The sequence below is a fragment of the Perca fluviatilis genome, unplaced genomic scaffold (assembly GCF_010015445.1).
Source record: "Perca fluviatilis unplaced genomic scaffold, GENO_Pfluv_1.0 PFLUV_unplaced_scaf_2, whole genome shotgun sequence".
In the NCBI taxonomy this organism is placed as follows: Eukaryota; Metazoa; Chordata; class Actinopteri; order Perciformes; family Percidae; genus Perca; species Perca fluviatilis.
In genome coordinates, this window is record NW_024375613.1 from 46,624 (window position 1) to 74,533 (window position 27,910).

At 39.3% G+C, this 27,910-nt stretch overlaps 2 pseudogenes and 1 gene segment (V, D, J or C); 2 read left to right on the top strand and 1 right to left on the bottom strand.

Moving 5' to 3' along the window:
• LOC120555118 overlaps positions 1–27,910 on the bottom strand; it is a 95,011-nt pseudogene that overhangs the window by 31,795 nt on the left and 35,306 nt on the right.
• LOC120555119 overlaps positions 1–27,910 on the top strand; it is an 85,549-nt gene that overhangs the window by 20,241 nt on the left and 37,398 nt on the right.
• On the top strand, positions 147–27,886 carry LOC120555121 (annotated as a pseudogene).

Genomic DNA, 27,910 nt, shown 5'->3' on the forward strand with positions numbered 1-27,910 from the left:
AGCATTTCCATAGAGAGCCACTTTGCATCAGCAGCACCATGCTCCAGTGCTCTGGGAGAGTTTATAGTCCTGAGAGGTGAACACTGGATGGCTGACAGCTGTCCTTCATGACAACAGAAGACACAGAAATCCTCCTCATCAAAAACATGACTTTGATCTCCGTCCTCATCTGGACTCTCCTCTGCTGCTGCTTCACAGGTAAAGTCCAGAGAATCAAACTCCTCTCCTCTATCAACATCCGTCCCTCTGAAATGAAGCTGACTAAACCGTGACGCTGCTTTATGTTTTTGTCTCTGTATCCTCAGAGTCCAGAGGCCAGGTCACAGTGACTCAGCCTGGAGCAGTGAGCTCTGCTCTGGGAGGCTCCGTCTCCATCAGCTGTAGGACCAGTCAGGATGTTTATGTTGTTTTCGGAAGCCACTATTTAGCCTGGTACCAACAGAGAGATGGAGAAACTCCTAAACTGCTCATTTATGAAGCTACTGAGCGAGAATCAGGGATTCCAGGTCGTTTTACAGGCAGTGGATCAAACTCTGACTTCACTCTGACCATCAGTGGAGTCCAGACTGAAGATGCAGCAGTTTACTACTGTCAGAGTTATCACAGTGGGCCTGTGTTCACACAGTGAAAAAGCGTCGTACAAAAACCTCCCTCAGTCAGACTGAACAGAAACTGAACTGACTGCTGCAGCTGGAAGCTACTGCAGAGACTGATACACTTCACTGAGGACACACACACACACACACACACACACACACACAAATACAATAAATTACCAAGAGTTTGTAAAAATAGTCCCATTACAGTTACCAAAAAAATGTGTTTCATTATTAGTTTCATTGTGGACACAGACCTGTCTGAGTTTTTTAATTATAATTTTTTTCATCCTGTATTTATTTATCCATACACATATACATTTACAATGGCAGCTTTGCAAAAGGCAAAGCCTCTTAAGGGAGGGTATAAGGGCTAAAAGAGAAATATCAATTCCATTGTCAAATTGTCAATTAAAAAGATGACAGCAAACATCCAAACATTTCCAACACTTCCACCCAATCACAGCAAGCAGAACAGAAATGACATACAGTCTAGCACACAAGCATGGTGTCAAACAACGACAGAACACGAGCAACAAACACAAGCACTAATTCAACATGCAGAGCTAAACAGCAGCAGCAAGACAACAACAATCAGCATGGGGCAACAGGAAACAGCAGACAGATAATGGGGAGGGAATGCTTCTGGTTCCCAAAACAGCCGCATGTATCAGAGAGAAGGTCCATAACAGAGTTGTTAAAAGCTGACATGAAGATACAAGTTTTCAGCTTCAGTGGTTTTTTGCAGATAGTTCCAGTCTTTGGCTGCAGCAGACTGGAATGAGGACAGAGAGAAGACAGTATTTGTTTTGGGAACTTTGAACAGAATATGATGAGAAGAACGTGTGTCAACTTATATCGCTAATGAAACAAACAGTGGTGGACTCTTAAGACTCTTTTGAAAAAACACAAAAGTGATTTATATATTTTAAAACCATTAATGTGATATGAACTTATGCACTGAGGAGATCAGATTACCACAAGATCTAAAACCACTTCTGTATCAAAGTGCACAGCACAGCAGGTCATTCCCATCTACCTGTTACCTGCTTTAGATCAGACACATTAGATGACAGTGGTGACCATTATTGTTGGGAGAAAAACCCAAAGAATCTGTTGACTTTCTCTCACATTGACTTTGTCAAGGAGAGCAGTAACAGTGGTGCTGACCAGAGTTTGACTTTCATCCTTTCCCAGCAGCTCCATACCTGCTGTAGGACACCACAGCTAAACCCTGTCAGGCTGCACCGAGCAGATGGGACCTGCATTACATCATCTCATCACTTCTTTCTAAAAGAATCATCTCATGGAAATGCTACAGAGAAAAACTCTTGATTTATAATCCTCAATCCTGTCAGTCTGGAGTTTCAGATTGTTTCAGTGGGACTCAGTCTGGAACTGACTTCACTAGTCTATATAACAGGAAAATGTCAGGAAATACTGCTCATACTATAGTAAGCTATAATGGTAATCTTGTTGAAAAGGTGTAGTTAACATTGTATTTAAAATCAGATCAAACGACATCTGAAAAGAAGAAAAGTTAATAAAGCTAACACCAGTTTGTTTAGGTGTGGAATCAAATATTTATTTCTATTTCAGTGTTTAAGTACAATTCGAAATTTATTTAATTCATATTTAAGTCAGTTTATTTTCCAACCCACCTTAAGACATGAAATGTTTTAATGAACTCTTGTTGATAGTGAAATGCATATATAATGTGATATTTTGAGATCACACAGCTGGTAAAAATATTTTTTATAATATGATATGCTGATGATATCCTAATTTATAAATCAAGTGCAATTATTTCTTCTCAGGCTCTGCAGTTTACCCAGATTCATTAAACTCTATAGACACATCTAAAAAAAATTCAATATAGTAAACACTTCATTTATGAGATGCATAATATATCTGAATTTCCTAAAATTATTGAAATAATCAGCTTTGCTACAAAAACAAATTTAAAATTACTCCAATAAAGCAGTTTCTGAGTCACATAAGCTTTAAAGAATTTGGAATAAATGATGGATTTACTTCTATCTTGTCTGGGTCACACTAATGATTCTCTGATTAGTTTTGTGTTTTCAAAATATATTAAACATGCTATTATATTACCTTATAGTTTCTTTCTCGAGAAATTCCCAGGCAGTTTTACATTAAACTCAGTTGAGTTTAACATTTCTAGATTTATGGAACTGTTAAGACAGACATATCTGTTTCTTTTACAATAGCAGACAAGGAAACAACTGATTTGATGAAAAGTACTTTATTGTGTTAAAATCAAAATTGAAACATGCAACACACTTTATCAATGAAACATGTAATTAGACAGTGAGTGAGGGAAAGAGATAAACAGAGAGAGAGAAAAAAAAAAAAAAAAAAAAAAAAAAAAAAAAAAAAAAAAGGAGTTGCAGAGAGCAGACTGAGACCAGTATCAGAGTGAAACCAAATCCAGAAAATGAGCTGACCACATCAAATGTTCTTCATGTGGATTTCGATCATCATTACCAAACTGTTCAAATAGTTTTCAAACTTTGAAACAATCCATGACACAGTAAAGAGTTGTTGCACATTTTCAAATACCGATCTTTATCTTTGCTCTGTTCAATTGTTTGAATATTTGAATCTTCATTTGCTTTAAACAGTTATCATTGATGTGGAAAATGTAAAATTAATCTTGTAGAACAGGTTTTCAGTTTTATCTTTTCTACACTTCAGTCATTTAAATTTCAGTTTGACAGAAATGTGTAAAGAAATGTTTAGTGAAGCTGCTCTGAGTTAGTCTCCACGATAAAGGAGGAGAAATAAAAACATGACTACATATATATTTTATCAACTGTAAACAGAATTAAAAACATTACTTTACAATATTTACAATATAGTTTTTAGTATTTTGTGCAGAAACTTACTTCCAACATTCAGTCTGGTTCCTCCACCAAAAGTCCACCACAGTGATACAAAGTCATTGAGCCGCCGTACAAAAACCTCTCACTGTAGAGAGACACGGCTCTCTGACTTTGTCAGACTGAACTAAACCTACAAGCCCTCAAGATGCTACTTTACCATTAAAGTTGGTAATAATGATTTATCCTCTGCCTCAGTTTTTTATTTTCTTACAATGAACTTTAGAATTTTCTATTTCAACTGCAATCATTAGCCTTTTAGTGCAAAATATTTCTGTAAAAATTATGGATCAATATTTCACAAATCTGGAAAGGTAAGATTGTAGAAAGTAAAGGAAGAAATAGCTCAAATAGAAAGTGTAAAAGTTGGACTTACTTCCAACATTCAGTCTGGTTCCTCCACCAAAAGTCCACCACAGTGATACAAAGGCATTGAGCCGCCGTTACAAAAACCTCTCACTGTAGAGAGCACGGCTCTCTGACTTTGACACAAACAAACTCACCAAAATGAATCTGTTTGTTAAATCTTGTCAGATAAAAAGATAACTGACAATAACAGTGCTGCAGATTTCCTTAATGCATGTTTTGGTATATGTTAAATGTATGTAATTTCTTCTCTTGCAATTAATTTAAATAAGACAGAAGACATTAGATTGGATTAACTTTATTTTCCACCTCAGTGAGAATTTATCTTTGGCTTCTCCCAAAGTCCAGCAACAGGAAATACAATGCACATAACACAGCACAGCATTAAAAACATACAGAATATACAGAATACAATATACACTAGTGTAAATGGGCAGGTAGCAGCAGATAAGTTCTATAAATTTACAATAAGGCAAATCTTATAAAATAACAAGTGCTCCTGCAGAGGCGTGGCACAAGATTCTGGGCCCTATGCATTGGCAGTCCTGATGGGCCCCCATGTTCCTCAACCCCAAAAAAAAAAAATCAATCAGATCTTCTCTATCATCTTTCTCTATGAAGGATACATTTGATATTAACCTCTTATCCTAATTGTAACCTAATATAATAAAACACACTAAGATGATAGTGTTACTTAACACCTTTCAGTCAAAATGGCTAAACATGGTTTGCTTTAATTTTGACATAAGCTCCCCTTGTCTCAAATCCAAAGAGGAGGATGAGGGGTCTGTTGCTACTCCACTCCCTGGTGGGACGGTTTCTGAAACTGAGGGCCATGTGTTTCACAATGTTAAGATCTGCTTCTAATAAATCTGACATAACTATAATGTTGACATGATATATATCTACTGATGAACTACCAACCTACCTATGACAATGATTAGCCTATTATTGCTGATTATAGACATTATAGTCTATTCATTTTAAATAAACATGTTTCTAATGAGGCTATTATAATGTGTTGTATGCAAACAGCATCGCTAGTGTAGTTTATTTACTTAGCCTTTACCTCAGATTACATGTATAACCAAATTATCATTTGTAAGTGTATGTTCTGCTCTTTATATGGGTTGTCTCAGTCCGTTTTTAGCACTACCGGTCGAGGAGATATTCAAGCAGTTTAACACCATGGATTTCGTTTTCTAGTTTGTGCTCACCTTTCTTTGAAAAGAAGTCAGTTACCAATTGTTTCCCCTCGTTCTGTTTTCTCTCCTTCTCCTGTCTTTCCTTTCTTTTTTGGAAGCATGATTTGACTTTCGAAGCTAACACCAGTTAAAGTCCAGAGAATCAAACTCCTCTCCTCTATCAACATCCGTCCCCTCTGAAATGAAGCCGACTAAACCGTGACGCTGCTTTATGTTTTTGTCTCTGTATCCTCCAGAGTCCAGCGGTCAGTACACAGTGACTCAGCCTGGAGCAGTGAGCTCTGCTCTGGGAGGCTCCGTCTCCATCAGCTGTAGGACCAGTCAGAATGTTCATGGTGGGACCTATCTACACTGGTACCAACAGAGAGATGGAGAAACTCCTAAACTGCTCATTTCCTATGCTAGCACTCGACAATCAGGGATTCCAGGTCGTTTTACAGGCAGTGGATCAAACTCTGACTTCACTCTGACCATCAGTGGAGTCCAGATTGAAGATGCAGCAGTTTACTACTGTCAGAGTGCACATCTCATCAACAGTCAGTATGTGTTCACACAGTGAAAAAGCATCATACAAACATTTCCCTCAGTCAGACTGAACAGTTACTGAACTGACTGCTGCAGCTGGAAGATACTGCAGAGACTGATACACTTCACTGAGAACACACACACAACACACACACAATACAGTATGTATCAATCAGTAATCTTTGAAGCACAAAGACTTAAACATTAAATGTTCTGTATCTTCACTACTCATTACAATATGTATTGAATGAAGAGAAAAGCATTAGCAACAAAATACAAACACTGGAACACAATTGTTACTAAAGAGATTCAGACTGTTAAGATACAAAATATTAACCCACTACTGCAGTGGGAGAGACACTCATGAAACATCTAATTCAAACTTTGATAAAGTTTTATCAAAATTATATAAAGATTATGGTTGATGTTCGATTTGGATTTTATGACAGAAACCTTTCTCTAGCATGATCCATAGACATTTATATTATATATCCTTTAATATTGGATGTCTAACACTTCTAACATAATTAATCAGTTCTACATCACATAGTAAGTGATTATGGGAAGATTTCTAGTTATACATGGCACTCAAGAATAAAGTTCAAATGAATGCTTCCATTTTTATGTAGCGTATTTGCAGCAAATTCTCACCAATATGTAAAAATAATTGATTGATTAACTATTTAAAAACTCAGTTTATTTTAAACTTGTCCCTGTAAAATCAAAACTCAGGACAGGAAAGAAACAACTGATACAAGCTTAGTATATGGGGACGTGGTGGTATAAGGGGACGTGGTGGTATATGCAGATGTGCTGGTATATGCGGACGTACTGGTATATGGGGATGTGGTGGTATATGGGGACGTGGTCGTTTATGGGGACTTGGTGGTTTATGGGGATGTGGTGGTATATGGGGACGTGGTGGTTCATGGGGACGTGGTGGTTTATGGGGATGAGTTGGTTTATAGGGATGTGATGGTTTATGGGGATGTGGTGGTTTATGGGGACGTGGTGTTATAAGGGGATGTGGTGGTGTATATGCAGACGTGCTGGTATATGCGGACATACTGGTATATGGGGACGTGGTGGTTTATGGGGATGTGGTGGTATATGGGGACGTGGTGGTTTATTGGGATGTGGTGTTATATGGGGACGTAGTGGTTTATGGGGACATGGTTGTTCATGGGGGCATTGTAGCATGTAAGAACATGGTGGTATATGAAGACGCCGCTCTTATTTTTCCATGTTTTTTTCTCCTTTGGTAGTACTGTGAGTGGAAAAGAACATTTGGTCATCAATTTTATATAGTGATATAAATATACTGTAAATGGTGATATAGATTTTTTTGGGATATTCATTTTAGAAAAAAAAATTAACATGCAAAATAAGAACACCCCGTAAATGTCTGTGATTGCTCTTCGATTGAATGTTGATGTGTTTTAAATGTCTACAAAAAAATTGTTTAAGTGGACTGACCAAGCGCGCTCTCTGTTCCGTAAAAAAGATGGGACCTGCCAAGTTATCTTAGAACTTAAAATCAATGGAAGTGTTGGATTTTTTGAAGCAAGATTAACTGTAAATTTGAAATGCTAATACAATTAATTAATTGAATCCAGAATGATTAATCTGTGGCTCCTGCATGTTTACATATTTTCACTTTGAGCGTACATTTTTGAATTTTTTTAGACTTAAAAATGTAACACATTTAACATCTTTACATTGTGGAAGATTGCACAGCCCACTTTCTGGACACACCAAGCTATTACACATTTTAGTGTTTCAATACCTATTTATAACTTTTTGTCATTTAACTTTTATTCTTTACATTTCTTTTCTAATTTCTTGTTTTATTATTAACATTTATTACACACGCATATATATTTGTATGAGCTTGTGAAATATTATCGTTTTATCTTCTATACAGAGACTATTTCACTAAGAGACTATTTCACCTAATTAACATTAGCAGTGAGTGGCACATTTAAAAAAAAACGACAAAATAAAATGCCCAATGATTCACCGGCAATGATAATGAGACAATGCAGCACCTCTTAATGGACTGTTACAGAGCAAAAGAAGTCTGGGACAAGTTAAAAGTATATGGTATACATTTTGACCTTTCATATAAATCTGTAATGTATTGTATTATTGATGAGATTCTACCAGAGAAACACAATGAACTGATACAAATAATAATATGTATTGTATGCTTCAAATTGTGGAAAACAAGATGCTGTATGGTCATTCAACAGATTGTTATAAACAGTGATGACGTGTGCTAACAAGTGCTAAGGAGAAGAAGAACTCTAGACAAAACACAGCTCCTTCCTTGTAACATTCTGACCTTGTGATATACTGCACTTTACAAAAGACTCTATACACTTTACAATATGCACTTTACGAAGGACTCATTGTACTGGATGCACTTTAATAGCCCATTTTTGCACTGGTAATTTTTTAAGCTTGTTATTAATTATGTCTGCTTTGTTTTTTGTTTGTTTTTTTTCTCTAATATGCTATGTAGCCTAGCCTACTGTTTATAACTTGTATTTTGTAAAAAAAAAAAAAACTTTAATAAAGCTCTTTAAAAAAAAAATAAAGTGCTCTGTTGCACATATGAATCCCATTTGGGCCATGCTGTCACTGGAGTTTCAAAGTTGAATACTTTATGTAATGGTGACATCTTCTGGTCCAAAAATGACATTGCATACGTTCAAGGGAAGCACTGATGACAACAGAAGCAAGACAGCAGTTTCGGGAATTAACCTTTCTAAAAGACCAGACTTGTAGTGTGGATACTTTGATTTCTATCAGCTATTCACTGATTTCTTCTTAGTTTTCATATGCTTTAACTTATATGCTTTGATAGGTTTTAGTTGTTGTTGACTTATCAAAGTCTCAGTTGGGTTAAATCTTCTTGGATAGATCAATACACTGTAGCCATGTTTTTTATTTAATGGCCTTTTTCTGAATAACAGTGAAATTTCAATTCAATTCAATTTTATTTATAGTATCAAATCATAACAAGAGTTATCTCGGGAGACACTTTACAAGATAGAGTATGTCTAGACCACACTCTATAATTTACAAAGCCCCAAACAATTCCAATAATTCCCCAAGAGCAAGCATTAGCAGTGGTCTATTGCGACAGTGGCGAGGAGAAACTCACTTTTAGGAAGAAACCTCGGCAGACCCAGACTCTTGGGACTCTGACGGTGCTGCGGGTTGGGGTTATATGAACAGTGGCTGATTAATCAACAATAGAGATAATGGAACAGTGACTACAATGGTAGTCGGAGTAGTTCATGGTCATAGCAGGGCACAGCAGGGCGCTATGGATGTAGCGTGGCACAGCAGAGCATGGGTGGACGCAGTGGACGTAGAGCAGGACGAGCAGGACGTGAGCCGACATTGCAGGAATCGCAGAGCCGAGCAGGGTGTAGACGTCCACAGCTTACAGCTGCACCCAAGATCAACCTAATCCAAGCGATGTTCTGGGCTTAAGAAGAAATACAGCGACTGGGAGTAAACTCCCCTGTGAGCTAGGTTAGTAACAAGCATTTGACAGATGCACATAAAAGGAAACAAAGAAAAGAGAGAGGAGAGAGAGCAGCTCATTGAAATAAACAATAAAATGTACACTGAAAACCGTTATCTTCTTTGCCTTCAATTACATTTTTTTAATCTATTTCACTAATTAAGCTTTCTTTGCAATTCACAGCCTTTTGTAAAACTTTGAATTCTAATCATTTATAATAACAATACAAAGAGTGTACAAAAGTCAATCCACTATAAACCCTATCCAGAAACAGGGAGGCTGCATCAACAAAAACAAAGCTTTAGCTAACATATTTAACACCATCTTAATGCCAGGCTGAAAATCAGTGTTTCAATGGAGCAAGGTGAGAATACACAACAACGGAAGTCAGTAAACAGAAGTTCCTGTTGTTGCAAATGTGCATAAGTCAGCTATTCTTGGGTTGATTTATTCACGCTATTACATATGGTTTACAGTATGGTAAGGAATTTCAGCTTATGTGAGTCATGTTACATTAAAGTATCTGAACTTTTAGGTCTTTATCTATCATCTCGCTACCGTTGCAGTACTCACAGATGACAGTAAGGTTGAAGGAGCTTTTCCCGTAAAGCGCCACGTACGTATGTTATCGTCCACTTATTTTATCACCCTCCCTTCCACCAAGCGAGGCACTTGCTTTTATCTGACACAGTCATGATCAAATAGGACTCTACCGCTTCTTCTGAGGTCTGTACGCCCAGCACACCGAGGGGCACGTCGCATGTTGTGTTCAATTTGACGGGGAATGCCGGAATTACTGTGTTCCGCAGTCGGAAACTATATGTCTACGGCACAGACTGAATAAAACAGGTCCATGGTTGGAAATGTCAACTCTAAAAGATATATAACGCTATTTTGCTCTGTGAAAGATATTGACAAAGATGAAAACTAAGGACATTTACTCGATTATTTTATTTTAGTTAGTTTTACAAACAGACATTACAGTTTTAGTTTAGTTATCGTTTTTTTGTAATGCGTTTTTTTTATTTCAGTTAACGGCAATGTTTTTTTTCCGTCCGTACATAGTAAGTTATTTCCGTTTTCGTTACGATTAGACTTGATATGAACCTGTGTTGTCTGAAATAAAGTTAAAATTGAAAATCAGATAAGAACATGAGATTGATGTTGATATGAATGGATGGTGTCATCTTGAGTTAGCTGTGTGATTCAGCTGTCTGTGCTCTCTCTGCAGGTGATGTTAGAGCAACTCGGAACAGCTGAGGATGTTCCCCTGTAGCAGGGAGGTTATTTAAGTCTGGATGCGTGCAGCCCCTCTCTGGACTGACTCTCCACTCGCTGCAGCTCTTGCTCTTCTCCCGTCTGCTTTAGTTCTCTCATCCGCTCCTATCAACCTTTACACACAACACATATATACCAATATTCGAACATCACTGGCACAAAACTGACTTTACTAATATCCACAGCCCATATATTACCTAAAAGTTAACCCTCTATATTGTTTTAATTTGTTAAAATAAATATATTTTGTGAAAGTTGATGATGGTTTTTCTCCCTTTGTTGAACTCAGGTCAAGTGTGTGTGTGTGTGTGTGTGTGTGTCCTCAGTGAAGTGTATCAGTCTCTGCAGTAGCTTCCAGCTGCAGCAGTCGGTTCAGTTTCTGTTTAGCTCTGACTCAGGGGAGGTTTTTGTAACCGCGCTTTTCACTGTGTGAACACCCACTGGCTGTTGGGAATGGAAGACTCTGGCAGTAGTAAACTGCTGCATCTTCAGTCTGGACCCACTGATGGTCAGGAGTGAAGTCAGAGTTTGATCCACTGCCTGTAAAACGATCTGGAATCCCCTGATTGCCCAGGCTAGTACAGTAAATGAGCCCGTTTAGGAGTTTCTCCATCTCTGTTGGTACCCAGGCTAACTCAGAGGGTACCATAAACCCTCTGACTGGTCCTACAGCTGATGGAGACGGAGCCTCCCAGAACAGAAGCTCACTGCTCCAGGCTGAGTCACTGTGTTGCGCCGGACCTGGACTCTGAGGATACAGAGACAAAAACATAAAGCAGCGCCAACGGTTTAGTGGCTTCATTTCAGAGGGACGGATGTTGATAGAGGAGAGGAGTTTGATTCTGTGGACTTTACCTCTGAACAGCAGCAGAGGAGAGTCCAGATGAGGGACGGAGATCAAAGTCATGTTTTTGATGAGGAGGATTTCTGTGTCTCTGTTATCGTATGAAGGACAGCTGTCAGTCATCCAGTGTTCAACTCTCAGGACTATAAACTCTCCCAGAGCACTGGAGCATGGTGCAAGTGCTGATGCAAAGTGGCTCTCTATGGAAATGCTCTTCTGACTGACTCCAACAGGGACTTGGATTACTCTGATGATGCTTGATCATCAATGGATCAATCACTTTATCAGAGCATTGATTAGGATCTTCATCAATACACTTTGACTTCTTGACAAATCTTCCAAAAATGTTTGATTTATAGACTTCCCATGACCAGCTGGAACATATAAAAGAAGTCTTTTATTCCCTATGCCAAACAGCTGCCATTGAACACAGAATAACTGCACCAGGGAACACTTGTTATTTTAAGATTTGCTCTGTTGTATTTTTTATTGCTGTCACCTTCCCTTGTACGATTTTATATTGTATTTTGCATATTCTGTATGTTTTTAATGGTGTTCTGTGTTATGTGCATTGTATGAACATTTGCTGTAATCTGGGAAAAGCCAAGGACAAATTTCCACCGAGGTGGACAACAAAATTAATCTAATTTCTTCTGTAATTGAAAACAGATTATATAAACGGACAATATACACTTGATTTGGAAATCAATATAAATAAAAGCATATATTCCTGGAAATCTGCAGCACTGTGTTGCTGTCGTTCTCTTTTCATTTGACGAGATTTACAAACAGCCTCATTTTGGTGAGTTTGTTTTGTGTCAAAGTCAGAGAGCCGTGTCTCTCTACAGTGAGAGGTTTTTGTATACGGCCGGCTCAATGACTTTGTATCACTGTGGTTGACTTTTGGTGGAGGAACCAGACTGAATGTTGGAAGTAAGTCAAACTTTTTAAAAAAACTTTTTATTTCAGGAGCTATTTTTTTTCCTTTTACTTTCTGCACTGTTAACTTTCCTTTTTGTGAAATATTAATCCATCATTTTTAAAGAAATATATCACTGTAAGAGGCAAAAGATTGCTTTGGAAATAGTAAAACAAAAGTTCATCGCAAAGAAAATGAAATATTGAGTCAGAGGATACATCATTATTTCCAACTTTAATGGTAAAGTAGCATCTTGAGGGCTTGTAGGGTTTTTCAGTCTGATAAAGTCAGAGAGCCGTGGTTCTCTCTACAGTGAGAGGTTTTTGTACCCGGCTCAATGACTTTGTATCACTGTGGTACACGTGCTCGTGGAGGAACCAGACTGAATGTTGGAAGTAAGTTTCTGCACAAATACTAAAAAACTATACTGTAAATATTGTAAAGTAATGTTTTAAATTCTGTTTACAGTTGATAAATCATACATGTATTCATGTTTTTATTTCTCCTCCTTTATCGTGGAGACTAACTCAGAGCAGCTTCACTAAACATTTCTTTACACACATTTCTGTCAAACTGAAATTTTAATGACTTGAAGGTTGGGAAAGATAAAACTGAAAAACTGTTCTACAAGATTCATTTTTAATTTTCCACATCAATGATAACTGTTTAAAGCAAATGAAGATTTGAATATTCAAACAATTGAACAGAGCAAAGATAAAGATCGGTATTTGAAAATGTCCAACATCTCTTTACTGTGTCATGTATTGTTTCAAAGTTTGAAAACTATTTGAACAGTTTGGTAATGATGATCAAAATCCACATGAAGAACATTTGATGTTGTCAGCTCATTTTCTGGATTTGTTTCTATTACACTAAATACTTTAAAGTAATGTATAGTTAGGTTGGTGATGATTTTCATTTAGAGGTTTAAAGATTTGTCCAAAAGTTGACATTTTATTTCCAGTGTATAGTTTGATATATATCAGCTCATTGTGTAGATGATTCTCTGTGCTGATTTACATGAGAGGCTTCTTAAAGGGAAGTGAAACAATGTGTGAGTGAGTGACTGGTGGAGCAGAAAAACCATCTGACAGAAACTCCTTAAAGGGAAAACCAACTCTCACACAGTCAAGGTGTCCAAGTGTCTGCTGGTTTGATTGACAGCTGTGTGGTCCCTGTCCTCTAAGCTGATTGGTGTCTCCTAGGTGATGTCCGTCCCACCCTGGACGGTGCTGCCCCCTCCAGTGATGAGCTGCTGCAGGGGAGGCCAGGCTCATGTGCCCGGCCAACAAGGGCTTCCCCTCAGACTGGAGTCTGGCCTGGAAGGTGGGCCGGCAGCAGCAGCAGCAGCAGCTGGGAGGAGAGCAGGACCCCGGGGTGCTGGGGAAGGACGGCAAAATACAGCTGGAGCAGCACCCTGAGGCTCCCTAAAGACCAGTGGGAGAAGGTGGGCTCTGTGACCTGTGAGGCCACCCAGGGCTCCCAGACTCCGCTCTCAGAGACACTGAGGAGAGACCAGTGTGACTGATCTCAGTCTGCTCTCTCTCTCTCTCTCTCTCTCTCTCTCTCTCTCTCTCTCTCTCTCTCTCTCTCTCTCTCTCTCTCTCTCTCTCTCACTGTCTAATTACATGTTTCATTGATAGTTGTGTAGCTTGTTGTACTTTTGATGATGTCATCACAATAAATCCCTTTTCATCAAATCAGTTGTTTTCATGTCTGTTATTGTAAAAGAAACAGCAGACAGGGCTCACCCAGTTCTCATGGAATATTTGACCTTTTAAGCCGACGTGGACAAGAAGTCTCACACAAATGCTCAGAGGAATATGAATTTGAAAATAAAAAAAATTAAAACCATCTGCTGAGGAAGATCATGTGATATGATTGGAAGCTCAACAACAGCTAATGGATGGATGTTGTGAAGAGATTATTTTGCTGTTTCCAAAGTCAAGAATTAACTTTTGGTCTCAGTGTATTTGTTGGGTTTTTGAGTTGCATGTAAGAGAAATTATTTTTGCATATACTTCATATAGATGCAGGCATATGATTTCTGTATTACTATGTTTATAATTACCAAGTTGGCTCCTCTTGATTCTTTCCTACAAATGTATACGTCGTTTAAAACGTTAAAAATGTATTATAATGGCTTTAACTGACCCCACACAATGTGACACAAGGTTACACTTCATATTTTTAGCAACATTGGAACACTTTGATCTTGTTGAATTCAATGTTTAAACTTTTTGTCTTGTTTGTGTTTCTGTTTTATATATTTCATACTGATATGGACCATGGTTATTATAGTTTTAGTTTATTTTTATTTCGTTTTGACTTTTTGTTTTCAAATTCAGTTTAGTTTTAATTAGTTTTTAAAGAGGGTTTGCTAGTGTAGTTTTTGAAAATGCTTAGTTTTAGTTTAGTTTTTATTCATTTTAGTCTTTTTTAGTAATATGGGTTATGTGTCAGGGCAAGATTCAAAAGGTCAGAAAAAGTATTGTGTAATAATAACTCAAAAAACATACCATTTTAGAAATATGTATTCACAATGTATTCACAGTGTTGGGAAGGATACTTTCAAAACGTATTTCGTTACAGAATACATGCCCACAAATGTAATTTGTAACGTATTCCGTTACGTTACTCAATCTGAGTAACGTATTCTGAATACTTGGATTACTTCAGGATTACTTCCACATTGAATTGCGTTTTATAAGTGTAGGAATGCAGCTATCACATCCAGCTTACTAAACAGGCCTATAATGGTGTGTTTTTTTTATTCCAACTAGCTGAATGTGTACCTGAACAAGCAGATAGATTATTGTATTGGTAGTCCCGAACTGCATACTACAAAAATCTAACCGCAGTCTTGCTACCACGAGCTAATTTTAGCTAACGTTAGCTAGCATGTCAAACATGCTAGTCAGTCTTATACGGCTCTGGAGCTAGTAAATCAGCACGTAGGAGAATGTAAAGTCTACGTCAATGTTAAAATAGCAAGGTGATCAGTAAAACTACAGCAGACGACTACTCTTGGCTAATTAAAAAATAACTTACTTTAAGATGCTTCTTCAGGTTGGAGGTGGAGTAATTTGGACGCTGAAAGGAGGTTGGTTGCTGGCAAGCAGAGGCTGCACTGCACAGTTATATTTCATTCTCCGGTTCGTTCTTTAATGTGAAATGCTGTTTGAATTTCCAAGATAGAAACTTATTCCTGTCCTGGCTCTGTCGTGCCGGTTCCGACTCCATTGTGACTGATCACAAAGAACAGCTATTTTTTTCTATTTCATATCGGGGCTTGTGGAAAATGCATTAAGTTGCCTTAATTTATTCAGAGTGAATAAACTCGTGAAACAGAAGTATCGTCATGTAATCCATTGATTTTAACAATGTAACTGTATTCTAAATACCAACTATTTAAATTGTAACTGTAACGGAATACAGTTACTCATAATTTGTATTCTGAATACGTAGCAGCCGTTACATGTATTCCGTTACTCCCCAACACTGTGTATTCAACAATAACACTGGCACATTAAATGTACATATGATGATGAGCACAAATGTGTAAACAGTCTACACAAGACGCCGCAGTAAGTGCAGAATGTGTTAGTAACGTGTGCCAGGAAAAAACCTAAATAGCCAACAGACTACAGAGAGACCAGACATGAACAGCTGTTTTGAACTTTGGTTTGAGTAAAGTTGCAAACTTTTTGAAGTCAATCAACTCACACAGTTGTGTAGACATCCCAGTATCAACACACATATTGCAGTATTTTTCGTTGCTAAACGACAGTGGGCACAACTGGAGTCACATGTGCTCTAACCACAGTCTGCACTACCAACAGTCACCTGAGCTAAACAGTTCACATCACCCTTAACACACATCTCAGAACAGGCTCAGTGCAGCCACACACCTCAGAACAATACTCACTGAGATAACACACACACACACACACACACACACACACACACACACACACACACACATTGTCACTCAGAACACACTGAGAGTAAAAACACTAGCATCAAACACCAATACACAAATTACAAACTTTCTCATCTTTACAGTTTGAACAATTTGAGTGACTTGACACTACTCAATACTTTATTTAAGGTAAAGATATAGATTGTATAATATACCAATTTTTACATACGGTAAACAAGAAGGAATGAAAATCAGCAGTTTGCTTCAATATAGTAATTTGGCTCTGGTAATTTATGGAATTACTGGAGAAAAAAACTAAAAGGTACATATGTAACAGTACCAAAGAATAGTGTGACTAATCCTGCCTCTCTCCAGCATCATGTGGCAAGTTTTCTTCATCACATTGGATGTCTGCATCATCTCTAAATACAAATGAATGTGGTGTTTCTATTGCTTTCACCTCCATTACTTTCTGAAAAACAGTAAGAATGCAGTTTTACTATTGTAAAGATATAGTGGTTTTCACTTTTTTTTATAGCTGTGTACATAACCTCAGACATCTTACCTGGACATGTTGGTACCTTTGCTCTTTTACCTGTTTCTCTCAAACGGTACAGTGTATAACTGTTTCATTCTTATTTGGTGTTTGTATACAAAAAAAGGCTTTCTGGTCTTTCTCTGTATAAATACCATATATGTTCACTAACTAGTCTAAAACAAGACACCTGCTTAGGCTTTCAGCTGAAATTCCAATCAGCAGTGTTTGATAGGCACCAGACTGAAATCTATTCTATTTTGAATGTGTGGTTAACAGTTTTGACAGCAGTGTGTTAGCATTTGAACAAAGTGCTGTAAATCTACAGTGCTTAAAGTCAGGGGATAAGTGTGTAGAGTTTTGAAAACTGTGTTCAAGCGATGAAAAACAAACTAGAGTTTGGTCCACATGAACTGCTGCTGTGCAGACTGGAGGTAGAGTTTTGCACATGTGACTCCAGTTGTGCCCATTGTCGTTTAGCAATCGAAAAAAAACTATAACCCACGCTTCCTCACACTTTTAGTGTTCCTGCGTATTTCCTAACCAGCAGCTATCGGGTCGCTGGTGAAAGCCCTCCTGTGGTGCTCTCTGTCCTGCTGTTGTCTCCGTCATGCTGCCTGGCCATACGTCCCTACCAGTAACGTTACCGGGGTTAGCTTCTGTTTCGGGAAAAGGAGGGCTTTTGCGTTGTCCTTGCCCGTCACATAGATATACACTAGATGTCCCTTGTGTGTGTGTATATATCTATGGCCCTGTCACTGCTTGTTAAGGTAAGCTAGGTTAGCCTCCTTGTGTGCCCTTCTCAAATGTACTTTCAAATTCGTGGGATTTCTCCCTTTAATAAATTGTCCACTTATTTTATCACCTTCCACTGCGAGGCACTTGCTTTTTATCTGACACAGTCACGATCAAATAGGACTCTGCCGCTTTCTTCTGAGGTTCGGTACCGCCATCATGCCCGGCGAGGGGGCACGGACATGTTGTGTTCAATTTGACGTGAGTCGGAATTGTCGAATTACTTAATTCCGGAAACTATAGTGTCTACGGCACAGACTGAATAAAACAGGTCTATGGTCGGAAATGTCAACTCTGAAAGATATATAACGTTATTTGCTCTGTGAAAGATATTGACAAAGATGAAAACTAAGGACATTTACTCGATTATTTTATTTTAGTTAGTTTTGCAAACAGACATTACAGTTTTTATTTAGTTATCGTTTTTTTTGTAATGCGTTTTTTTATTTCAGTTAACGGCAATGTTTTTTTTCCAACATAGTTTCCGTTATTTCGTTCGTTTTAGTTAACGATTATGACCTTGATATGGACCTGTGTGTCTGAAATAAAGTTAAAATTGAAAATCAGATAAGAACATGAGATTGATGTGATCTGAATGGATGGTGTGATCTTGAGTTAGCTGTGTGATTCAGCTGTCTGTGCTCTCTCTGCAGATGATGGTTAGAGCAACTGGGAACAGCTGAGGATGTTCCCAGTAGCAGGAGGTTATTTAAGTCTGGATGCAGTGCAGCCCTCTCTCTGGCTGACTCTCCACTCTGCTGCAGCTTTGCTCCTCTCCCGTCTGCCTTAGTTCTCTACTCTGCTCCTATCAACCTTTACACACACATATTTACCACTCCTAAACATCACACAAACTGACTTTACTAATATCCACAGCCCATATATTAGCTAAAGTTAACCCTCTATTTTGGTTTAATTTGTTAAAATAAATATATTTTGTGAAAGTTGATGATGGTGTGTCTCCCTTTTGTTGAATCAGGTCAAGTGTGTGTGTGTGTGTGTGTGTGTGTGTGTGTGTGTGTGTGTGTGTGTGTGTGTGTGTGTGTGTGTATGTGTGTGTGTGTGTGTGTCCTCAGTGAAGTGTATCAGTCTCTGCAGTAGCTTCCAGCTGCAGCAGTCAGTTCAGTTTCTGTTCAGTCTGACTGAGGGGAGGTTTTGTACGACGCTTTTTCACTGTGTGAACACATTCTGGCTGTTGATATAGTGAAAACTCTGACAGTAGTAAACTGCTGCATCTTCAGTCTGGACTCCACTGATGGTCAGAGTGAAGTCAGAGTTTGATCCACTGCCTGTAAAACGATCTGGAATCCCTGATTGCCGTGTGCTAATGCTATGAATGAGCAGTTTAGGAGTTTCTCCCATCTCTGCTGTTGGTACCAGGCTAAACTGCTAGAACTATAAATATTCTGACTGGTCCTACAGCTGATGGAGACGGAGCCTCCCAGAGCAGAGCTCACTGCTCCAGGCCGAGTTGTCACCTGCGCCGCCTCTGGACTCTGAGGATACAGAGACAAAAACATAAAGCAGCGTCCACGGTTTAGTCGGCTTCATTTCAGAGGGGACGGATGTTGATAGAGGAGAGGAGTTTGATTCTCTGGACTTTACCTGTGAAGCAGCAGCAGAGGAGAGTCCAGATGAGGACGGAGATCAAAGTCATGTTTTTGATGAGGAGGATTTCTGTGTCTTCTGTTGTCATGAAGGACAGCTGTCAGTCATCCAGTGTTCAACTCTCAGGACTATAAACTCTCCCAGAGCACTGGAGCATGGTGCTGCTGATGCAAAGTGGCTCTCTATGGAAATGCTCTGACTGACTCCAACAGGGACAGGGGGTTTCCTCTTCAGTGCTGAGAACACTGACTTTATAAATTATTCATGATATAACACAAATAATAGAAATTGGATTGGTTTACATTGGCAATTTTGGTGAAATTGATTCTGTTGAATTACTAAAACTATTAAACTGCATAGTCTTCATCACACAGCCAATGTGCATTTGTGTTCTCATTTGAGATCCATACACACAATTACTGGTGTGAAATGTAGAAATTAAAATGCAAAACGACAGATTCTACCAACAAGGATCTGTGCACTTGTTTTATTGATGTAAAATCTTTGTTTCAGGGTTGACAGAGAATGAGACCCTGTTTACACATACACCACTGGTCAAAAGTTTTAGAACACCCCAATTATTTTAGATTTTTATTGAAATTGTAGCAGTTCAAGTCCAATGAATAGCTTGAAATGGTACAAATGTAAGTTGTGAACTGCCAGAGGTTAAAAAAGTAAGGTTACCCAAAACGGAAAAAATAATGTACATTTCAGAATTTTACAAAAGGCCTTTTCAGAGAACAATAAATGGGTTAACAACGTAAAGCTGTTCTGCAGCAATGGAGGTTGATCAAGCTTTAAAAGTTGGTGCTACCAAATTCCACAGGTGTTCACACTTGTCTGGATACTACTAAAACCCCCCTCTGTTTGTATAAAAGTATTGTTGGAACACACTGTGGTACCGTACCCTCGTGAGCATTATTTGAACAGTATTGTAGTGCAGAAAGTAGTGTCTTGCGCTAAAAAATGGTGAGAAAAAGGCAATTCACAATGGAAGAGAGATAGATCATAACACTTAAGAATGTTGGTCTTTCCTATAGAGAAATTGCGAAGAAAGTCAAGGTGTCAGTGAGTACAGTATTCTTCACCATCAAAAGGCACTTAGAAACTGGGGAAACTCTGACAGGAAGAGGTCTGGCAGACCCAAAGCCACAACAGAATCAGAAGACAAGTTTCTGAGAGTCAACAGCTTGGGTGAAAGACGGCTCACAGGACAACAGCTTCAAGCACAGCTTAATAGTGGTCGTAATAAGCAGGTCTCAGTTTCAACTGGAAAGAGAAGACTGGAGCTGCAGGTTTGATAGGTCGAAGTTGTAGCAAGAAAGCCATTGCTAAGACGTCAGAATAAGAAAAGAGGCTTGCCTGGGCCAAGAAACATCGTCAATGGACTACTGAAGACTGGAAGAAGGTGCTATGGACTGATGAATCAAAATTTGAAATCTTCGGTTCATCACGCAGGATTTTTACCACAGCATTTTGCAGCGCCATGCAGTACCCTCTGGTATGCGCCTAGTTGGTCAGGGGTTCATCCTACAGCAAGATAATGACCCAAAACATAAGTCCAAGCTATGCCAGAACTACCTTAGCAAAAAGAACAAGATGGTAAGCTTAAAAACATGGAGTGGCCAGCACAGTCACCAGACTTAAACCCCATTGAGCTGGTTTGGGATGAACTGGACAGAAAAGTGAAAGCAAAGCAACCTACAAGTGCCACGCATTTATGGGAACTTCTGCAACTAAGTTGGGAAGAATATTTGATTTTCATTGTAGAAAGAATGCCATGAGTGTGTTCAGCTGTTATGTCTCGCCAAAAGGGGCTACTTTGATGAGTCAAAAATGTAGAATACATTTTGGTTTATAAATTGATTGCATGATTTCTTTTTTAACTTAAATTGTTCATTTGTTCTATTCTTTTCAGAGTACAATAAGACATTGAACTGCATGAATTTCAATAAAAACCTGGAAAAATTGGGGTGTTCTAAAACTTTTGACTGGTAGTGTATTTGTTATTGTGGCCTCCATGTTTTCCCAAACCTGATGCTCTATGCTACAGCCAACAGTTGGTGGCAGTCATGCAACAAGTTGTTATGCTAAACGCCATATGACGAAGAAGAAGAAGAAGAATAGGCATCCCGACCATGTGAACGCTGGCAGTCGGGAAAAACAAGCGTAATCACAATATCCCTGATATTCCCAGGTGGCATGAACGCAGCATCTCTCTGCAGGTGATGGTTAGAGCAACTGGGAACAGCTGAGATGTTCCCAGTAGCTGGAGGTTATTTAAGTCTGGATGCAGTGCAGCCCTCTCTCTGGCTGACTCTCCACTTCGGCTGCAGCTTTGCTCCTCTCCCGTCTGCTTTAGTTCTCTACTCTGCTCCTATCAACCTTTACAACACCCCCACATGTGTATATTGTCCCCCACACCCATCACACAATACCAACTTCACTGATATCCATATCCCATCATTGAATTACTAAAGTTAACCCTACAAGTCCCTGCTTAAAAGCAGTACACCACCATTAAAAACAATCCACGTTTGGGACAATGATGGCATTGATCCATTAAAAGGATGTTTTTACTGCACTAACTTGGACCTCTTCCATAGTTTGGACTTAGAAGAAGCAACAGACACTATTACTGATTATGTAACATTTTGTAGAGATAACGTGTTAGCCATTGACATGTATAAAATGGACCAACAGATCCCGTTGCTCTGGGACGGAGACCAGTGAAGGATATTAGAAGCACTTTTCCGGTGAGCGCTGAGCATTACTGCGCAGCCTCCAACTGAGAGAGGAACAACGTAGATGTGACGTGAGCAACCTGTCTGGAAGTTGGAAGTCTTCTGGTAGCTGTGCCAAGAGAAATCTCAATCATTCCCAATCTTGCAGCCTTGCAACCAGCCATTCCACCCAGCTCTCTTCATCGCTGCCTGTCCACACACCGTCTTCGGATCTCTGGTTTCAACCCCCAACCAGGAGCTGCTCTCCTGGCCACTTCCCTCTCCCGGTTAACCTACCTTGTTCTAAATAAACACTTTAAACTGCTCATCTGTGTTCGGTGTGCCTGTCCCTGAGTTCTGGGTCTAACGAGAGCCTAACAGCTTCAGATTATTCGCTGTCAAAGTGGCGCAAATCGAATGGGAGTCAATGGGATGCTAACGGTGAGGTGATTGCTTTGTAGCATCAAAATTGCACCACCTGCCCTAGGAAGGCTGCTGGACCAGACGGCATTTCTGGGAGAAAATCATTATCAACCTATTGAAAACAGATGTCATTTGCTCATTAGATCCTTTTCAGTTTGCATTTAGGGGCAAAAGAGGTCCAGATGATGCAGTCACTGCCATGGTACATTTTATATCTAAACATTTAGAGGGACCCTACCTCATATGAACGTGTTTTATTTGTAGATTTCCGTTCCAGCATTTAATACGGTACAGTATTACGCTATTCATTAAAAAGCTGAATGACCTTAATGTGCATCCCTCATTATTAGGTGGTACCACTGGTTTCTACCGAATGGTAAACAGCAGGTCAGTGTTAATGGTACTCTCTCAGAGTGGAGAACTTGAAGCACCGGAGCCAGCGCCAGCCCGAGCATTTTGGGGGCCCTAAGCAGAATTTGATTTGGGGGCCCCCCTCCCACCACGCGGAGTCACCTGTGCTTGACGATTATTGACACAAATGTCATGCTATAATGTTACATTATAAATGAATACAGTGAGGTTATGTATTAATACAGTGACAGAGTATGAACTACTGTCCCCTGGGCACATATGAATAAGGACCCTCCCCCCCCCTACTCTATTTGTGCAAAAGTGGGTGCAAACCGTGAGGGGGGGGGGGTCTGGGGGTGCTCCCCCAGAAAATTTTGAATGCGATAGATGTGATTTCCTGTATTCTGGTGCATTTTTGGGATGGTCAGCTTGAGAAGGGCAATACCCTAATTTGTTCAGATTCATAGCCTTTTGCTTTTTAACTTAATAAGGTAGTGACTTCACACAACTACTTGGGCTTCAGGGCCAAACAACACGTTCAATCCCACAGGACTTCATGTTCTCTATTTATCCTGATAGGGATGCATATTTAGATTTTTTGTCCTGACCGATAGCCCGCCCATGTTAACCGCTTATTGACCGTTAACAATCAGCCGACAAAGTCCAAGTCCACCCTTCTGGGAGAGTTAGCAACCACATCAATTAGTTTAGCTGTGGGTTTGCCGGACATACACTGTGTTAGTAGGAAGTAGGGCTGGGCGATATGACCTCAAACAAAATCCCTGATTTTTTTCACAAAAAATCTGATTCATTATTTAAATCGATTCTTCCCCTCTTCAAATCAATCTGCAGATGACAAATAAATGACAAGATCACACACACACACACACACACACACACGAGACATGTATACCATTATGATTATTCATGCCAATTTTATGCAAATTCATTTGAGTGTTTTCTGTACCATTGTATTGGGGGCGCCCCTCCGTAAAAGAATGACAAAATGATATGCTATATATTTAACAAATTATATAATTATGCTATATATTCAACAACAACTAAACGGATGCGTGAGATAAAGCTGTTTTCACACATACAGGTAATTCACTTCTCATTCCTCAGTAAAAGTTCAATTCATTTTGACTTTAGTTGTTTTAGTAGTTTGACTTGCTCCTGTTTTCACCTGTTGCTGAGTAACGCTACATTAACATGCCATGGTCTCATTAGTGTAGCATACCTGTAGCAAGCTCCTTCGTAGTAACTAGCGGAAAAAAAAAAATTGAAGAGGAGCTCCGTGCTATAAAGCGGCGATTGCTAGTTGTTTAAGCCGCTACAGACCTCCGTCACAGCTTCGGTTACGTATCCGCGCGTAATGGTGCGTTCTAGTAGATGTGTTGAGCTGCAACCGAGTTCCTCAACACCAGGTCTCAACAGCTGACGGTGCTCCATGGTGCTCCGTCCAATACCGGCTCCAACACTCGCTCCAACACTCGATTGGGGGCCCCAAGCAGCCGCTTAGTTCGCTTATGCCTCGGGCCGGCACTGACCGGAGCCCCCCAGGGTTGCGTCAGTTCACCTGTCCTTTTTACCCTTTACACAGATGAGTATAGAAGCTATAATCCCAACAACTACAGTACAGGCCAAAGTTTGGACACACCTTCTCATTCAATGTGTTTCCTTTTTATTTTCATGACTATTTACATTGTAGATTCTCACTGAAGACATCAAAACTATGAATGAACACATATGGAATTAGGTACTTAATAAAAAGTGTGAAATAACTGAAAACATGTCTGATATTTTACATTCTTCAAAGCGCCACCCTTTGCTTATTTATTAATAAGGGAAAAAATTCCACTAATTAACCCTGACAAAGCACACCTGTGAAGGTAAAACCATTTCAGGTGACTACCTCATGAAGCTCATTGAGAGAACACCAAGGGTTTGCAGAGTTATCAAAAAAGCAAAGGGTGGCTACTTTGAAGAATCTAAAATATAAGACATGTTTTCAGTTATTTCACACTTTTTTGTTAAGTACATAATTCCATATGTGTTCATTTATAGTTTTGATGCCTTCAGTGAGAACCTACAATTTAAATAGTCATGAAAATAAAGAAACACATTGAATGAGAAGGTGTGTCCAAACTTTTAGCCTGTACTGTATATCATTCCATGTTCTGATGATACTGCCATCCTAGCTTTAATAAAAAAAGGACAGAGATCTATCTAACTACCTTTCAGAGATTCAAAGGTTTGTAAAATGGTGTGATGATAAAAACCTTTTTCTGAATGTTAAAAAAAACTGAGGAGATGTTGTAAATAGATGGAAAAATTAATTTGTCCCTGTGTCAATAAAGGTTTTAAATAGCAGATGAACTAATGTCTAGGTCAAGAAGGACTGGGAGGATCTCTTTGGTTTTACTACAATTAAATGATTTACTTAAAGGGATTAGTGTTTTAGGAACCTTGCTGTGTTTGTTAAATAACATTTATGTATGTTTTTCACACACATTGTGGAACAAAAAGTTTATCTTGTCTTATAGTCTTACTGTGTGTGTGTGTCTGTGTGTGTGTGTGTGTGTGTGTGTGTGTGTGTGTGTGTGTGTGTGTGTGTGTGTGTGTGTGTGCGTCCTCAGTGAAGTGTATCAGTCTCTGCAGTAGCTTCCAGCTGCAGCAGTCAGTTCAGTTTCTGTTCAGTCTGACTGAGGGAGGTTTTTACGCGCACGCGTTTTCACTGTGTGAACACATACTGACTGTTGATAACATGAAAACTCTGACAGTAGTAAACTGCTGCATCTTCAGTCTGGACTCCACTGATGGTCAGAGTGAAGTCAAAGTTTGATCCACTGCCTGTAAAACGATCTGGAATCCCTGATTGTCGAGTGCTAGTAAGATAAATGAGCAGCTTAGGAGTTTCTCCATCTCTCTGTTGGTACCAGGCTAAATAGCTCCCACCAAGAACATCCTGACTGGTCCTACAGCTGATGGAGACGGGCCTCCCAGAGCAGAGCTCACTGCTCCAGGCTGAGTCACTGTGACCTGGCCTCTGGACTCTGAGGATACAGAGACAAAACATAAAAGCAGCGTCACGGTTTAGTCGGCTTCATTTCAGAGGGACGGATGTTGATAGAGGAGAGGAGTTTGATTCTCTGGACTTTACCTGTGAAGCAGCAGCAGAGGAGAGTCCAGATGAGGACGGAGATCAAAGTCATGTTTTTGATGAGGAGGATTTCTGTGTCTTCTGTTGTCATGAAGGACAGCTGTCAGTCATCCAGTGTTCAACTCTCAGGACTATAAACTCTCCCAGAGCACTGGAGCATGGTGCTGCTGATGCAAAGTGGCTCTCTATGGAAATGCTCTGACTGACTCCAACAGGGACTTGGATTACTCTGATGATGCTGTTCATCAATGGATCAATCACTTTATCAGAGTATTGATTAGGAATGTTTTCACTGCTCATTTGAATGAGTCTTTGGTTTGAGTTTGATGCACAAAATTTCTTCCAGAATATTTTGTGAATTCTGTCTAATTCACTACCACACAAATCAACATCACTGTGGGACAAATTTATACACAATTATTATGTGTCATTCATCATGATCTACAATAAACATGTTTATGATTTTTGTTTGGGAGAATTTATTGTGAAAATTTTCTTTAGAAAGAACTTGTTTCAGTTAGTTTCACTGAAGGAGAAAATAATAGTTTGTAGATATTTAATAATTCACAATGAAAATGTGAAACATTTTTACAGATCGTGTATCTTTTTAAACTCTTGAACCAGTTCTAACATATAAAGTGTAAACTGTGAATGTGTTTTGGTGAGTTTGTTTGTGTCAAAGTCAGAGAGCCGTGTCTCTCTACAGTGAGAGGTTTTTGTACGGCTTTGTATCACTGTGGTACACGTTCGGTGGAGGAACCAGACTGAATGTTAACTGTAAGTACATTTGACTCCTTTCATCACTCACATTTTATGTTTTATGTTATACTTGGACATCATAATTCTAAAGCCTACTATATTTTGTCAGATTTTTTTAAATATAATATATTTGCATCAATTCTTTAAGGCTTCAGCGTCGTTAAACCGACAAAAAACCACTCCGATGAATAATCTTGTTGCACTAAAACTTTCTAAAGTCTTATCAGTTTTTACGTTGTAAGAAAACTACAAATTATTGGTATTATTATTTGTGAAAGTTAAAGTTTTTATAATCTGGCTCAAGAACTCTGCCGATAATCTTTGGTTCAGTGTTTGATGTGAATAAGTATTACTCCATCTTTCTCCCAGAATAATGATTTTGGAAGCTATTCGACATATTTTTATGAGAATTTCATGAGTTTGAAAAAGTAATTCAGTAGTTAACAATATTCATTTGGATGTTTTCAGTAATGAAGGCGACTGTTCAGTGATGATTCCTGCTTACATGAACAGAACAAAGAAATATCATTAATGAGGTTTTCGTTCAGGACAAGAAATGTGTAAGAAAGTTAAAACAGTGAAAGCCTCACAATCTCCATCTTATGTGGATTATTTTGAACTATTAAACTCTGAATGTTTAGTAAAAGAGAGGCCAGTTTGAACTTTTTATCTTTAGTACTGAAACCTGTTTGTTGTCACGGTTCAGCAGTGATGCCTGTCTGTTGCCATAGTTTACTGCGCCCAGAGAGGGAGTGAAACATTTTTAGACCAGTTTGATCCATCTGAGGAAGAGCAGCAGAACTAGTAGCCTCCTCTGCTGCAGCCAACAGGCTGGAGTTTAGTTGACCTCATATCAAAGCTTATTAATCTCTCTCTCTCTGCAGTGGGGTGAGGCCGGCCCCACCCTGACGGTGCTGCCCCCTCCAGGGAGGAGCTGCTGAAGGGGAAGGCCACGCTCATGTGCCTGGCCAACAAGGGCTTCCCCTCAGACTGGAGTCTGGCCTGGAAGGTGTGGACGGCAGCAGCAGCTGCGCGGAGGAGAGCAGGAGCCCCGGGGTGCTGGGGAAGGACGGCAAATACAGCTGGAGCAGCACCCTGAGGCTCCCGCAGACCAGTGGGAGAAGGTGGGCTCTGTGACCTGTGAGGCCACCCAGGGCTCCCAGACTCCGCTCTCAGAGACACTGAGGAGAGACCAGTGTTCCCAGTCCTGACCTGACTCACTGGGACTCTGCTACTGGTTTCACTCTGATACTGATCTCAGTCTGCTCTCTGCTACTCTCTCTCTCTCTCTCTCTCTCTCTCTCTCTCTCTCTCTCTCTCTCTCTCTCTCTCTCTCCAGATTCATCACAATTTGAAAGTTCATCTTGTGTTGCTTGCAGTAATGCTGATATTCTCTGTATGTTAAAACAATAAAGACAAATGTATCAACTTAATGTCGTCCGAGCTTATTGATCCAA